We start from the raw sequence: 14,141 nt of genomic DNA, 5'->3' as shown, positions 1-14,141 counted from the left end.
AAGAAAAGAGCAATATGGATTTGTCACTTAGCAAATAATACTTACGGTTTTATGACTCGTTGACTTAAAACCAAAGCATGGACAGTTGGGGTGTCAAAGGAGGATGCTGAAGGCTTTGTGATGGGTGCCCTGGGCAGGAGCACAGGGAGTGAGGGTGGGGCAGGGGCTGAGCCGTGAGTGGCTCCAAGAAAAGTTCTCTGAGATGTTCCTCTCCAAAGCCCTTCTCAGTTGCAGTAACGAAATGCTTTGCTCTCGCAGACAGTGTGAGCAGGCAGGCTGCAGCTTATGGGTCTGAGGAAAAACTGCTCGCAATCCAGTGTTGGAGTAGCAAATGTCTGTTAACATGTTATTAGAAGTGACAGGACAACAAGAAATGAGGATAAAGCCCAAGCCCCACAGCGGAGCTATGTGACTGCTGGTGGGGAAAAGCCTACCAGATATTATTAATCTTAAAATGTCAGAAATGTCATAGTCACCGCAATAAAACACAAGTCTCTATTAGTTGTCTTGAGAACGATTCAGTCAGGAGACATGGAAACCCCCTTAGTGTAGCCATGTCCTGCTCACCAATGGCTCCAATAAATCTGTTGCTTTTTACAGGTTTTACAAAACTTCAGTTGAAGAAAAAATTACAAAAAACCCCAGAGGTGGCTGCTGGGGAAAGAGTCCAGGAAGATATTGGTGTTCGGAGCCCTGGCTGTCCTTTGCTACGAGTGAGTTTGTGCCATCCTGCTCCTGCTGCTTGAAACCCCGTTTCTGCCCAAACCCTGCCTACCCTCGGGGCTGTGCCCGCAGAGCTTGCAGGCGCTGTTGGTTTTAAATCAGTGTAGATTGTCCCAGTCAACTCCTCCTAATATGCTTCGTATTCGCTTGCTCTCTCAAATCATTTTTCATGTCCTCCTGTGTGAAGGATTTGGGAGAACACCTTGGCTCCATTTAAGGGTTTTATTAGTGTCTCTAATCTGGTTGAGCTATTGCAGGTCTGTGGGAGAAACGTGTCCCCGGGCACAGCCATATCATGGGCAGAGGATGGGGCAAGCAAACGCTACCTGCACTTGTAGCATCCCCCAGCTCTTGCTCATCCTCAATGTGACCTCCTGGAGCGGGGGTCTCTCCGCGGTTATGCCAGCGTGACAGCTGATGTGAGCCAAGTAAATCCCAGGATTGAGGCCGCTGGAGCCAGAGGGGATGCTGGTGCCAGTGGGAAGAGTGGCACTGATGCTGTTCCCTGACCACTGACAATTTTCTTCTTCATTTTTTAAAAAAAGGCTTTTTTTGTCCACCCAGATTGACATAAATAGTTGCTGCTGAATTGCTGGGCTTTTACCAGGATGGAAAGAGGTGGTTTCATTGGCTGCTTTGTTCTCACTATTGTGCGTGATGAGTTGAAGTGCAGCAGAGCAGCCAGGGAGGGAGATGGCCAGGCAGGCGATTTCATGCCTCTTGCCAGACCTGGATGTGGCCACTCACCCCTGGTGAGGACAGAGAAGTTATTTACCCTTGAAAATGCTTGTTCTTCTCTGCTATCATTCTCCCATGGATTTACAGGAGTAAACAGATGACAGGTCATGATGGAGTTTAAGGACTGAATTTGGAAAAAACAAGCCCTCCACGAGGGTTGTTATCCTACTAATAATGAGGGAGAAAGAAAAGGTGAGGGTTCTGCAACATAACATAAAGCCTCGAATCCATTGTGTGTCACCTGACAGCATGTCCCTTGTGGTCCCGGTGACCAGACTAGGACCTGCCAAGTGGTGTGTTATCCTGCAGCCTGTTGGCCACCAGTGACTGCTGGACAGACTGGAGCTGGCCAAGGAAATTCCTCACCCTTTTTGGCTGCTAATGAAATTAATAGCTCTTCAAAGGAAGGCTCCCTCTGTCCCCAAATCCTGGCCACCCCATCACCTAGAAAACATGGAGCACTAATTTGAAAAACTATTATCATAGTGAATAAACTCCTCTGCTAAATATGTAATCATGTACCAGCAGGCACAGAAATGAGCTAGATGGATGAAAAATGGTGATGGTGAGTATTAGCCCATGGCTTGCAGTTTGTATTGTACTGGTCCCAACAGCAACATTTCCACTGTTCCTTGTACTGGTCCTGTGGGCTGCTTTCCTGCAGTTCTTTGATGCCACTGTGTCAGGGTCTCTGATGCAATGCCAAGCTCAAATCCAAGGAAATCCAGAGCAAATCTCTTTGCAGAGTTGTGTTAGGTTGGTAGAAGTGGAGGAAAGATTTCCAGGCACTCTGTGGGAAAATCTGGCCCTCTGGCAAAATGCAGGGGCTGAATGTCAGTGAGAAAATTCCCACCAACTTCAGTTGGGCCAGGATTTGGGTCAGGTGGAGGCGGCTTAGAGGCTCAAAGCACTGATGCTGAGCCCAGCTCCACTGCCCCCATTTCTGGCACTGGAGCCCTGAGGACTAACCTCTATCTTAGTAGGGTTTAGCCACATTGAATCAAACAATTTTGTGGCGTGTCAGGTCTGCTGCCGTGGTTGCTGCAGGAGCTGAAGCACCATCGGATGCTCTGCAGGGTGTCTGAGCCGCTCTCTGGCATAGGTTATCCCTGCTCACAAGCTGCTTCCCCCCTCCTGTGGGTTGTAGGCTAACAGGTAACACGCTGAGATTTCCCCCTCAGCTCCCAGCACAATCAAGAGCTTGGGTATGGAAACAAACCTGCGTTTCTTTTTGCTAGTTTGGGAACATTGGTGACCTCTCTGGGTCCCTCTCTGTGGCTCCTTGTGCCTGGCACCAGCCTGAACTTAGGATGCTCAGCCTGATGCCAAGCACCAGGATCTGCTGTGCCACATGCAATGCTCTACTGCAAATCAGTTAAACTTTAAAATACTCGCAATTGAATTTTAAGACTCAGCGCTTTTCCGGATCTGACCCTGTGAACACAAAAGGCTCCTCCGGAATAGCATAAAATGTCCAAGGAGATGGACCAGCTGACCTAAGCTTTTTTTTTTTTTTTTATTTTATAGATGCATGACTATGGGGAGGAGAAAACCAAGGCAATTTCTGTATGTATTGTTTTCCAAACAGGCCAGTATTGCTAACATGCCACTCCTTTGATGACTGGTTTTAGTAACCATTTTTTAACATCACCCCATAATGGTTAAATACAGTAACTTCCCTTCAGATCAAAAAATCTATGGCACCGATGTCCTTGAGTACTTTGGGATTTGGCTTGCGTTCAGACCAATTCATAAAAAGCAGCTCAAAAACTCACTCAGTGCCAAGTCCGTGATGCTTCGGCTTGTTTTAGCCAAGATGGGTAGAAGCGATTTCACAAATCCTGTCAGTGCCGCATGGCTTGGGTGAGCTGCTGCCGGGCTGGTGCCTCTCGGGTCGTGGGGGCATGGGGGAGCCCCGGGTGCCTCTCGGACACAGTCCTGCAAACAGGGTGAGCTGCTCAGCCCTGCTCCTGGCTGGGACTGTGGTGCAGAGGGCTTTGGGTGTCTTGCCCAAAATGCACTGTTATTTCCTTCTTTTCCAGGCTGTATTTGCTGTCTGCCCATGGCTGTTGGCTGCTTTTTGGTGGCATAGAGAAGCCATGAGTGGCGAAGCTCCTGCCGGGATCCCCCTCTACATGTGGAGCCTTGGGAGACTCTCACTTTCCAGCTGCTCTATCAGCTTCTGTGGGGTCTCACCTTGTCTCCACCATCATACCCCCGTGACATGGGGAGATATTTCACTTAGAAGACATCAGATCAAGACCACAACAGGTTTTAGGCTAGGACATCCAGCCTGCTTTGTAATCAGAGGAAGCAAAAGGTGAAATCCTTGAATAAACCTTTGTAAAAAGACTTCAGACCTATAATGAAATACTGAGCCAGCCTTGGTTTGCTCTGCTATATCACAGTGAAGCTCTTGCAAGTCATAAGGAATGGCCTGAGGTCTCCATGGTAGTTACAGACTCTTCCTCTGTAAAGGCCGTGAGCGATGCATTTAGAGACTGTAGCAATCCAGTTGATATAGATATGGCAATCCCTGACCTGGCAGGCTGCAGCTATGGGCTCTCCATCCTTGAAATAGAGCTGCCCAGAGCAGGGCCTGATCCTGTTGCACTCCAGCCCAGGCAGTTGCTCTCTTTAACTCAACCCATAGAGCTCACGCTGGTTTTGTCCAAGCGCGTCCCGGTGTGGTGTTACGCTACCACATGCTTAAAAGCCGCAAGTGGTGTTAATTTAATCGTTATTCTGCGTTTCCAAAACAGATGTTGACATTTCACCATTGTCCCAGAATTAAATGTCAAGTTATTCCCATTCAAAACCATCACTGAAATGTTCAGGGATTCCATCTGCAGCTGTATTTATAGCTGCCTGCCTGCCTGCTAACCCAGCATTTCTAAGCAGGTTTGTAAATGGGCTGCGGTGAGTTCATCTGTGTACTAGAGAGCTGCCTAGGTTAATTAATTCCCTTTCCAGACATTCTAACCTATACAAGCAGGGCAGCTGGAGGGGTAGGTTTTCTATGAAATCAGTAATTATGCACATTGTGGGACCAACTTTTCGATTTCTGCTGTTGCAACCTGGAAAACAGAAGCAGCATTCAAGGAAAGAGCTGATGGGGGATGTGAACGATCCAAACAGGACAGATATAGCATTAATCCGCAGCAAATCATAATCCAAAATCCAGTGCAGAAACACGGGTGCAGCTTTATAATTTTGTACTTCTTCTCACTGCTCGCATTGTTTTAATTTCTAGCTGTGTCTCTGAAACCACTTTCCATGCTCTCGGCAGCTATTGAAGCACTTTGCTTTCAGTTGAGGGGTCAGGTAAATATCTCCATGCATCACCGAGCCAATATGTGTGCCGCGTGCTCAGCATTCGCCCTCTGATACCGAGTGCTGCAAACCATCTCATCAGATGCCAGCTCCTCTTTGCTCAGCTGGGGAATATTTTTTTATATCTTGCCCTGCTGCCTGGCCGAGGAGTAAATGCTAGTGACTGGGGGAGAGACAGCAGGGAGGTGGGATGGAGGGGGTTTGTTCTCATATACAGCCCCTGACCTGGTCTGAGCACTCAGCCCCTGGCATCACCGTGCTGGTGACAGAGAAGCTATGCTGGGTGGCTTCAGGTGGCCCCAGTGATGGCAAAGCTGGCACACTTCAGGATTTAGGGGGAACAAAGGTCCAGGTGATGTTAACGCCGTGCTCCATGGCTTTAGCTGCTGTAGGGTGTACACAGCCCGTCATTAGGCAGCCTAAAAGGCAATGTTTGCTGCCGGGTGATCTGCTCTTTGCATCCTCTGCCTTTCTGGAGAGAAACCCTGGGTGTGGAGGGGTAGGAGAAGTGTGGCTGGAGCCATTGGTTTGTAGGACATGTGCAGCAGAGGAAGAAGAGCTGTGTTTTGGAGCAGGGGACACTGAGGGAAGGAATCAGGCAGGCAAACCCTGGATTCTCCATCTTGTAACATCTTCAGATTGAATCCAGATGCCTTCAGACCCGTATAGATGGGTGAGGGGCAGATGCGACGGGAGGCAATTTGAACCTCTGCTGTACAGGAGAGTGATAATCCACCCAGTGCTTCTGATCTTGCAGATTATGAATTAATGTCTTCCCCCAGAAGACCTCAGATGATGACAAATACTTCCAGGAAAGAGACAAATTTCCTCAGCAGGTCTCAGTCCAACAGTGCCATGAAATCACCTGCAGTTTAGCCAGTTCACACCTGGCATGATCTGGGCCCTGGGGCTTCCTTATAAGTGTTAAAGCAGAAAATGTCCCTTTTTGGGGGGATGGCATCTTGCAGGGCATGTGCTGCTTTCAGCTGTATAAGGAATTGTTGAGATTATCAGTCAGAAGCATATCGTCCCTATTTCCGGAGAGTCAGAAAATGAACAAAGATGGGTAATAAGAAATAATTTGAGGAGGTTTTATTATTATTACATTTAGTGGTAGGGTTGTGTCTTTAATGCTTTATATGTTTTTTCCACACGAGATAGGTGAGCTTATATTACATAGCAAAAAGCTATTAGTTTTCTCAAAAGGTTGTCGATTTTCTTTCCAAATTGCTAAATTACATTTTCAATTTTATGAGAATGCTCTTTCATTTGTGCAAAATCCTGTGCTCAGATGGTTAGGCCAATCTCATCATGCAAGACTATTAGGTAAGCTAATTGGATCTGTCTTACTCATACATTTCTATCAGGAATATCTAAGAAATGTGGAAATCCATTTGGAAATGAAGGCGGCATCTTCATGCTCTCAGGACCTCAGAAATTTCTGGTGTTGCAGCTGCAGCCTGGGCACAGCCAGGGGGAATTAGCTGCTTTCCTGTTGGCAGCTTTGTCAAAGCCTTTTTCCAAGGTATGAACCTGACCATCTTCAGAATTGTCAGAAGCTGCTAAATGATGCAGTTTCCCTGTGGTATTTAACTGATGCTGGTCCTGGGAAGACGCAGAGACATCTCTCACACGGTTCATTTGGGCTGTCATCGACGTAGGTGTGAGGGTGACCTCAGCACTGTAACTGCTGATCCTCTTCAGCGTACTTATGAATTTATCTCCTCGCTACCCTAGCAAAGCAGAGAAAAACCATTATCCCCGTGTTGCAGATGGAGAAGTGTGGGATCAAGGCAATGAAGGAGTTGCCAAGGTCGGCCAGTCTGAAGGTATTTGAGATGGGAGTTCCTGCGCTCTAAATCCCCACACTTAAACGTTCACCTCTGCTTGCATGTCTTCCCTCCCGTAACACCGCATGGCCAGTGCTTAACATACTCAAGACTATCTGTGACTCCTTTTGTACTGAAGCTTTTCACTTGTAAGACTCCTGCCTGGATCCAGTCAAGGGTTTGCACACAGGCCGGCTTTGAATGGGGTCGCTTTGTGGTTTGGAGCCAAGTCATTTTGTTGAATGGGTCCCGAGAAGTCAGCTGCTGCTGGGCAATTTGCAGTGCCTTAGTGCTGTGCTTGCGGTGCAGCCCAGGACCTCTCTGTGGCAGGATTTCTGTTTAGCGCTGTGTCCTGCGAGTGAGAAACGGTCTGCGTTCCCTCGGCACTCGGTAATGCCTCGTCTGGCAGAAAGTCTGCAGAACAAAGTGAACCTTTTATGCATTTGCAAGATGCTTGCACTGGCAGAGTGCGTTGGTGTTGGTTCAGTGCTTTGTATCGTGCAACACTGAGGTGTTTTGCTCTTAAACTGAATGGACTGTCTTGTTGAATTGGGGTCGTGCTTTCCAGGGGAGGCTAAACCAAAGCCACCCACACTTGCCCTGTGACTACTAAATACTGGCCACTGACAGCACTGGGATAATTCAGTATAACTCTCAGCAATTCTCATTTGTGAGAGCAGTTTCTAGTAGAGCCAAACCTCTTTCTCCCTAAGATCTTTCTTACTTTTGCCCAGGTCACAAATGGGGACAAATCCCTGGCAGGCTGTGGGTAAGACCTGAATGCTGCTTGCTCCACTCCGCTGAAATCAGCAGGACACTTACTGCTGGCCTCAGAAAAGGTACAACGAGAGAAAGGGGGACACAGGGAGGAAAAGTCGCTTGGCTTAAAGCATGTATTGTTTAAATTATTCATTTTCTCCTAAAACAGCCCATTGAATAATACATTGTAGTCACTTTTATTTCTAAACTGCTTGCACTTAGACTGAGATTAAAATTAAATCCTAAAATGGCACTTGCACTCGGGTTCCTCTGGAGATGCCCATCGAGCAGTGCCTTGGTCCCAGCAGCTCTTCTCCCCCATGTTTTAAGGCTCTGGGTCCTGTGTCTGGGCAGTGCCAGCTCCAAACACTGCCCAGTCTGGTCCCCCACGCCTCCTCTACCGTGAGACTGATTTTAACAACCCCAGAGCACTAAAAATAACAAGCTTGGTCTTGTTTCTATTTGTTTTCTCCATTGCTGGCCAAGCCCTCTGGAGTTGTTTGTCAACAGCTTTATTCCTTCTTCATTAAAGAGGAGTTTTGACCTAATTGCACTAATCCCTGAGTTTATGGAAAACCTTTGAAGTGCCCTACACCAGAGTCACAAAATGGAGCAGCGACGGAGCACAGTGCTTTTTTCTCCATTTCTTTCCCATCCTGTCCCTGAAACATGCACATGCAGAGAGATTTCTGCGTTGGAGGAGAATTTCTGCTTGAGACACCCATAGCTCAGGTGTGGGGTTTTCAGTCTTATTTAAAGGACAGGGGGAGTCAGGAGAAACTTGCTTTGCTTCACACTTACCTGCTTCTCAATTTCTGCTTGATGTTTAATAGTAATACTATAAACAACCCCCCAAACCCCCAGAGAGCTGTTTGAGAGGCCTGACATTTATGCATTGTGTGGAGGAATAATTTAGCATTTAAAAACAAAACAAATCTCTCTATGTAAGGTGGTTCATTATTCTGACTGATTGGAAATGAGACGAATGTGGATGTTTAGTGAGGCTCCTTTTAAAAGAAAACTTCCCTTCTGTTGATATGCTGTCCTCCTCCGCAGAGGGGTGAAACCTGGCTGGGCGGCCAGCGGGATAATTAGTTGCTGTTTGGGAAATGCCTTCAAATGCGCAAGTGTTAAATCTTACTGGGGTTTTTTTATTCAATTATTTGGCTTGTGCAAGAAGGATGCAATCTTAATAGCCAAGTCCTCTGAGATGTAGTAATGTCCTCGCAGATGCAAGCGAGGATGCTAATAATGAGAAGCCCAATGTGTGGAGAGCTCTGAGTCGGGCCAGCCAGGAGGAGCACTCGGTTGGCTTCTCTGTGGCTGATGCTGGCATCACCTCTGGAAGGGTCAGGCCATGAATGCAGCTGGAAAAACCTAATCAGTGCAAGGTCATGGTCTCCTTGTGTGATGGGCTGGAGCAGGGACGAGGGAGCTGCTGATGGCAAGGGACAGCTCTGCGCAGCCCATGGGACCCTCACCTCCCAGGCAGAGAAGAGCTCTGGGACACAGCCAGCCACGCTTGGCATGGACACGATGTCTGTGCTGGGAGACCTGGAGCAGTAAAAGTTCAAAGAGGCCAAGAGAGCCTCTGGGGAACAGGAGGCACCTGCAGCAGAGAGGCAGATCGGTGTTGTGCCCCGCTGTGAGCTGAACGTGCAGCTGGTGAATGTCATGGCACTTCCCTGGCTGCAGGATGAGGCTCACAGCAACCCCACGAATCTGGTGAGAACTTGGAGAAAGCAGCTGTAAAAACAGAAGCTCCTTTGGTTTGTAATTTTTTCTTCTTGCCGTCAAGTGCAGTGACCTTTCCTTAATGAGAAAGAAGAGTGAGAAGCCCGAAAAGGAGGGAGGGGGAAGGAAGAAGGCACTGAGAGGGATGCAGCGAGTAACAGAGATGTCCATGCTGTTACGCAGTGTCTGAACCTGTGGTAGCCCATTGTTGGCCCCAGAGCCACCCTGTCGTTGATGGAGGCTCTTCATGCTGCTTCACATCGCTTTGTTCCAAGGTCTCCTCTTTTGCTGGGGCTCTGTAATCACTGGCTCCAGCAATGATTCCTGATCTGTGTCGGTGAGGGAGCGGAACAATGTGTGCCTACAATTTCTGGAATTACTGGGTATAAAAGTTGCCACTAAGTCACCCATACACTCTTCTACCCGCAAAGCAGCATTTCAGGAGCAGACTAACGCTTCTGATACCTTTGGAAGCGCCTCATTACCATGAGATTGGAGACAGCTTCTGCATGAGCCTAGCAGAAATATTCCTCTATTATATCTCTTCACAGAGTTTTTGCATATAATATTAAGCATTAAAATAATTTAATAAGGCATAAATCAAGTTTTACTGGGGTGCCACTGCACAGGAAAAAAGCACTCCTGGAAAGGCATCGTGGCCTGCTTTGGAGTGGGAGCAATTTATATATTCAATATATAACTTTTGTTGGCTCTGCTGTAAATCCCGTCTCAAAGCTTGTGTGCTCTCTGCATCGTGCAATGGGACTTCATCAGCGTGTGCAACCACACGACGCTTACTCGGGCCACCTGCTCTGCAGAGGTCCAGTCTTGCTTTGCACTTTGACTGTGCACCACATCGCCTGTTGCTTGCAGAGCTCGCTCTGTGCTGTTGAGTCTGTGACGGTGCGGGGAATCGGGAGTGCAGCATCTTTCCGGAGTTAATCCGGAGTGCCTCGCATGCCTGCACCAGAGCTGTCAGTCTGCTCGCTCTGTGCAGGGGCTAGTTCACGGCACTGCCCTGTAATTTTACATCGCAGCTCCCCCTGCGAGTGGGATGCCCATGGCGTGACAGCCCTGGGTTGGTAATTGTCGGCAGCGCTTTATTTTCATAGGTGAATGCTCTGGGTTGATCCCTTCTGGGCTGTCTCCTGGCAGCGTCTCTTCAGTCGATTAATCACTGTGAGATGATAAATGAAAATATCAGCTTGAGAAATGTCTGCGCTGTGCTCCCAGCAGAGGCAGCAGTGCACGGTGAATAGTTTTCTCCCATCTCTTCTGCTTTGATTCCCTCTGTAGAGCTTCGTCTCAAGCAATTCTCTTGCACGCAGGAGCTCCGCTAGTGTACAGCCCCACTCGCTGTGAGCTGAAGAAGAGATGGGAATTGCAACTTGGGCAGTGATGAGGAGTGCTACGAGCATTTTTCCTCCCTGATGGCTGTGTCCCATGACCAGCATGATCCAAACTCTAGCACAATGCATGTTTCATCCTTTCATGCCGTGTTTTGGGTCCTCCAGGGATGGGATATGTGTGGAAGAGCTTTTGACCCACATATGCTGTGTCTATGCATTTTTAGTTTTACAAAGGATGCAAAACTCCTCAGATAACCAGACCGTTAGCTGTAAATCTAGCTGCTCCCTGCAAAACCTGCATCTTATCACAGTTAAGTACTGGTTTGGAAAGATTTAGGTCCTGTGAAATATTCTGAAATTTCAGAAAGTTTTCTAAGCTATCGTGGGAGAGAAAACTTCTAAAACTCTTTGTAATGGAGGACAACCCCACCCCCCTCACCCCCCCCCCCCATGGCTCTGGGAGGCATTTCTGATGTGAATGTGACCAAAGCTAGTATATAATTACAAAAAAAGTTCCAGTTCTGAAGCATCTCATTTTTGGATAGGTAAAGTGATTTGTCTGGGTATTCTTGATGTACAGCTCTACTGGCATCTGCAGTGTCTCTAAGTGATGCATCTCTCCGAAGGCTTCACTGCTGCTGTGTGATCTGCTCCCAACAAACTCCAGAGAGCTAGTGATTTATCAGCCACTGCTTTTTGGGGTGAGGAAAAGGCTAATGCTTTATGGATGTATCAGCGTCCCTGTATGGCACATGGAATACAATATCCTGCCAAAGAGGGAAGGGATGTCTGCTACCTGGCAATCCATCATTTCTCCCAGTGCCCCATGGCAAATGTACTTTTCTTTTTTCCATCAGACAACATGCGAGTACTGTTATACAGTGAAGAGCTTCTCCCTTCTCCTCCTCCACAAATGGTTATGAAACCCTGAAAATGCAGCTTCTGCAAGATGGAGAGTAAGATGGAAAGGGTCATTTTGACAGGGAGAAGCCGTCATTGCCTGCAGCTCTTGGTTTCAGCAGGACACGTGAGATGTCAAGCGTTGCAGCTGGGCCATGGTCAGCACAATGGGATCACAGCAGGGATGAGAAAGCCTGGCCAAACATGCCCATGTAGGCTGCCAGGTATGTGCTGAAAACATGCAGATGTGTCAACAGATGCTCCAGGTTTTTTTCTTTCCTCCCTCCCCCACAGTGATTTCCTCCACCACAGGCACGGCTCAGCTGACCTTGTCCCTGTGGAGCTCATCCATCCCTTCAGTAGTGGAAGAGTAAGGGAAATGCGTTGATAACATGGTGAGTGTCTACTGGGGAGTATGAATCCCTCTCTTACATCTCTCCTTGGCGTTTTAATTGATTCAGGGTTTTCCCAGTGGAGAACTTCATAAGAGCATTTGATAAAATCAGCTACACATGATCCTGTCTCTCATTACTTACAGGCTTGAGGCAGGTAGATGATTAAGTGAAATTTTTACGGTGTGAGCAGTTGTAACAAGGGAAATTATCATCCTGGATGTGAGACAACGACTTGGCTCTTACTACATCTGCTGGCAGACAACTAACCCAGTGACTTTGCCTCTGATCTTGGAACAAGTCGTTTGCTTTCTCCTCCAGGACAAACCTGAGCTTGCTACCCTCCCACATTAAAAGGACAAGTCGTGTGGATGTGCAGTGCTCAGGAAAACTGCTTCAGACTTTCTTTGGGCTGTTGCAGTTCTGATGGAGGTGAGAGTGTCTGCAGTTGTCACCCAGGAAATGCCTCTGCAGGCATGGGGTGGAGAGTGTCCTTGGGGCTCAGGGACTTGCTTCTCACATAACTCCTTGTTGGTAAATAAACTTTAATTTTGCAGGGAGTCAATGTAAAGATCATTGACATCCCACTGTGAAGCTAGATCCAGTAAAGACCAGTACTGCTGTTTCCTAATTTGGTTTGAAATCTGAAAGCACTCCCTCATTTTAGCAGAAATACCTAAATGCCACCAATTTGGTGCTGTATGTAATTCTTTGCTATAATGGCATACTTGACAGTATCTGTGTACTTACCGGGAACAGTAAAAGCCTCCTGTATTTAAATGAAATACACACAGCAGGTTTGAAGATGAACACAGGAGATGCTTGAATGCCTTTTAGACAACAGTAATTCAGACCATAAACATAATATAGATTGCAATAGCGTATATAAAGGAGCGCTTCAAATACCAACCTTTGTGTTCTGCAATTGAGTGCAATTGATTCCTAACCTAAAGCAATACCGTACCCAAAACCCAAACTGTTGCATAAACATAACAAATCCATCACTGAATCAATGAAGGCGATGCAGAAAAGATACATTAACTATCCAGCACAACACGGCTCATATGAGCTGAGCCACGTGTGACGGTATTTCATGCAAGGAACTGGGAGAAATGAAAACACGTAAAGGATGAATCCTCATCGGTATCACTGAGTGCATGCATGCTTGCTCTTTGCTCTGCTGAAATCAGGCGCAATTTGCGCCGTGGAGCACCTGCTCCTCTGAGCAAAATGAAATTTCTGGATTCCTCCAAATTCCTGCAAAGCGGGACTTTTTGCTGCCCGGCTAATGGGAGTTTTGTCAGCCGTGCTTAGTAGACACGATAAATGGATAATAAATAGTGCAGTCTGTGGACAGCAAACGGCTCCGACAATCCATTAACCAACGAGAAATATTGCACATTCCAGCTTATTAGTCTCATATCCATAATATATTTTAACAATCTCTCCCTGGCAGGCATTTTCTTAGAACAAACACACAGGTTGGGCTTTAATTTTTCATCCCTCTTCAAAAATTCAGAGTGAAAAAGAGCTGGTAGTGAGCCATTAGTGGTAATCTGATCCTGTATTTGCTCTGGAAATTTTAGATTTTTTTTTTTTCTGTTCTTCTCCTTATGCTTGTTCCCTCGTTGTTTTTCTCCGCAGAAGCAGCAGCGTGAGGCTTGGGGACAAGCAGCGAGGAGACAGCCTGGACAAACACGGTTTTGGCAGTTTGTCATACGTGGCCCTTGTTTTTTTTAGATAAAGCCTTTTCTGCTTTAAATAAAGCCCTCCCTGCTTGCTTCCCACTTCATGCAGGTGCTTGCTGAGCAAGGAGCAGTGAGGGCCGAGTGCTCCTGGCTGGTGTTGAGGGTTTTTTTGCCCTGGCCAGCACTGCAGGGGGTCGGCGGGGGGTCCCCACGTCTCTGTGTCTGCGGGACGCCGGGTCCCACAGGCCTGCTGGGACCCTGCGGGGGCTTCAGCTCCGTAAGCGAGGGGTTCGCATCAGCTCCGGCTGGAAACCGGTGAGAAAACAACCTCTGCAGAGCATCAGCCTGCCCGTGCCTGGCTGCCCGTTTCCAGCGGAGCCCCCCACCGCCCCGGTACCCCGACCAGCGCTGGCCCCACGGCACCCGGTCTCTGCAGGGTTATCCCGGGCGTCTGTGCTGACCCGGGGACCCTGCGCTCAGCCCCGCTCCGCGTTGCTCCCCCTGCAGCGCCCCGGGGAGGGGGAACCCAAGGGGAAGGGGCTGGCTGCGGGGCCGCTCTCCCTTGCGGCAGAAGCCGGGTGTGTGTTTCAGACTCTATTTATTCGCGGCGCAAGACAGAGAACTGGCGCTACGCTGTACCCCCTCACAGCCCCCGCTGGGAAGAGGGTACGCGGGTGCTTCGCTGCACGCACCGCA

The sequence above is a fragment of the Athene cunicularia genome (genome assembly GCF_003259725.1).
Source record: "Athene cunicularia isolate RWA chromosome 4 unlocalized genomic scaffold, athCun1 chr4_part3, whole genome shotgun sequence".
Classification (NCBI taxonomy): Eukaryota; Metazoa; Chordata; class Aves; order Strigiformes; family Strigidae; genus Athene; species Athene cunicularia.
Note: the sequence above shows the minus strand (reverse complement) of the source record.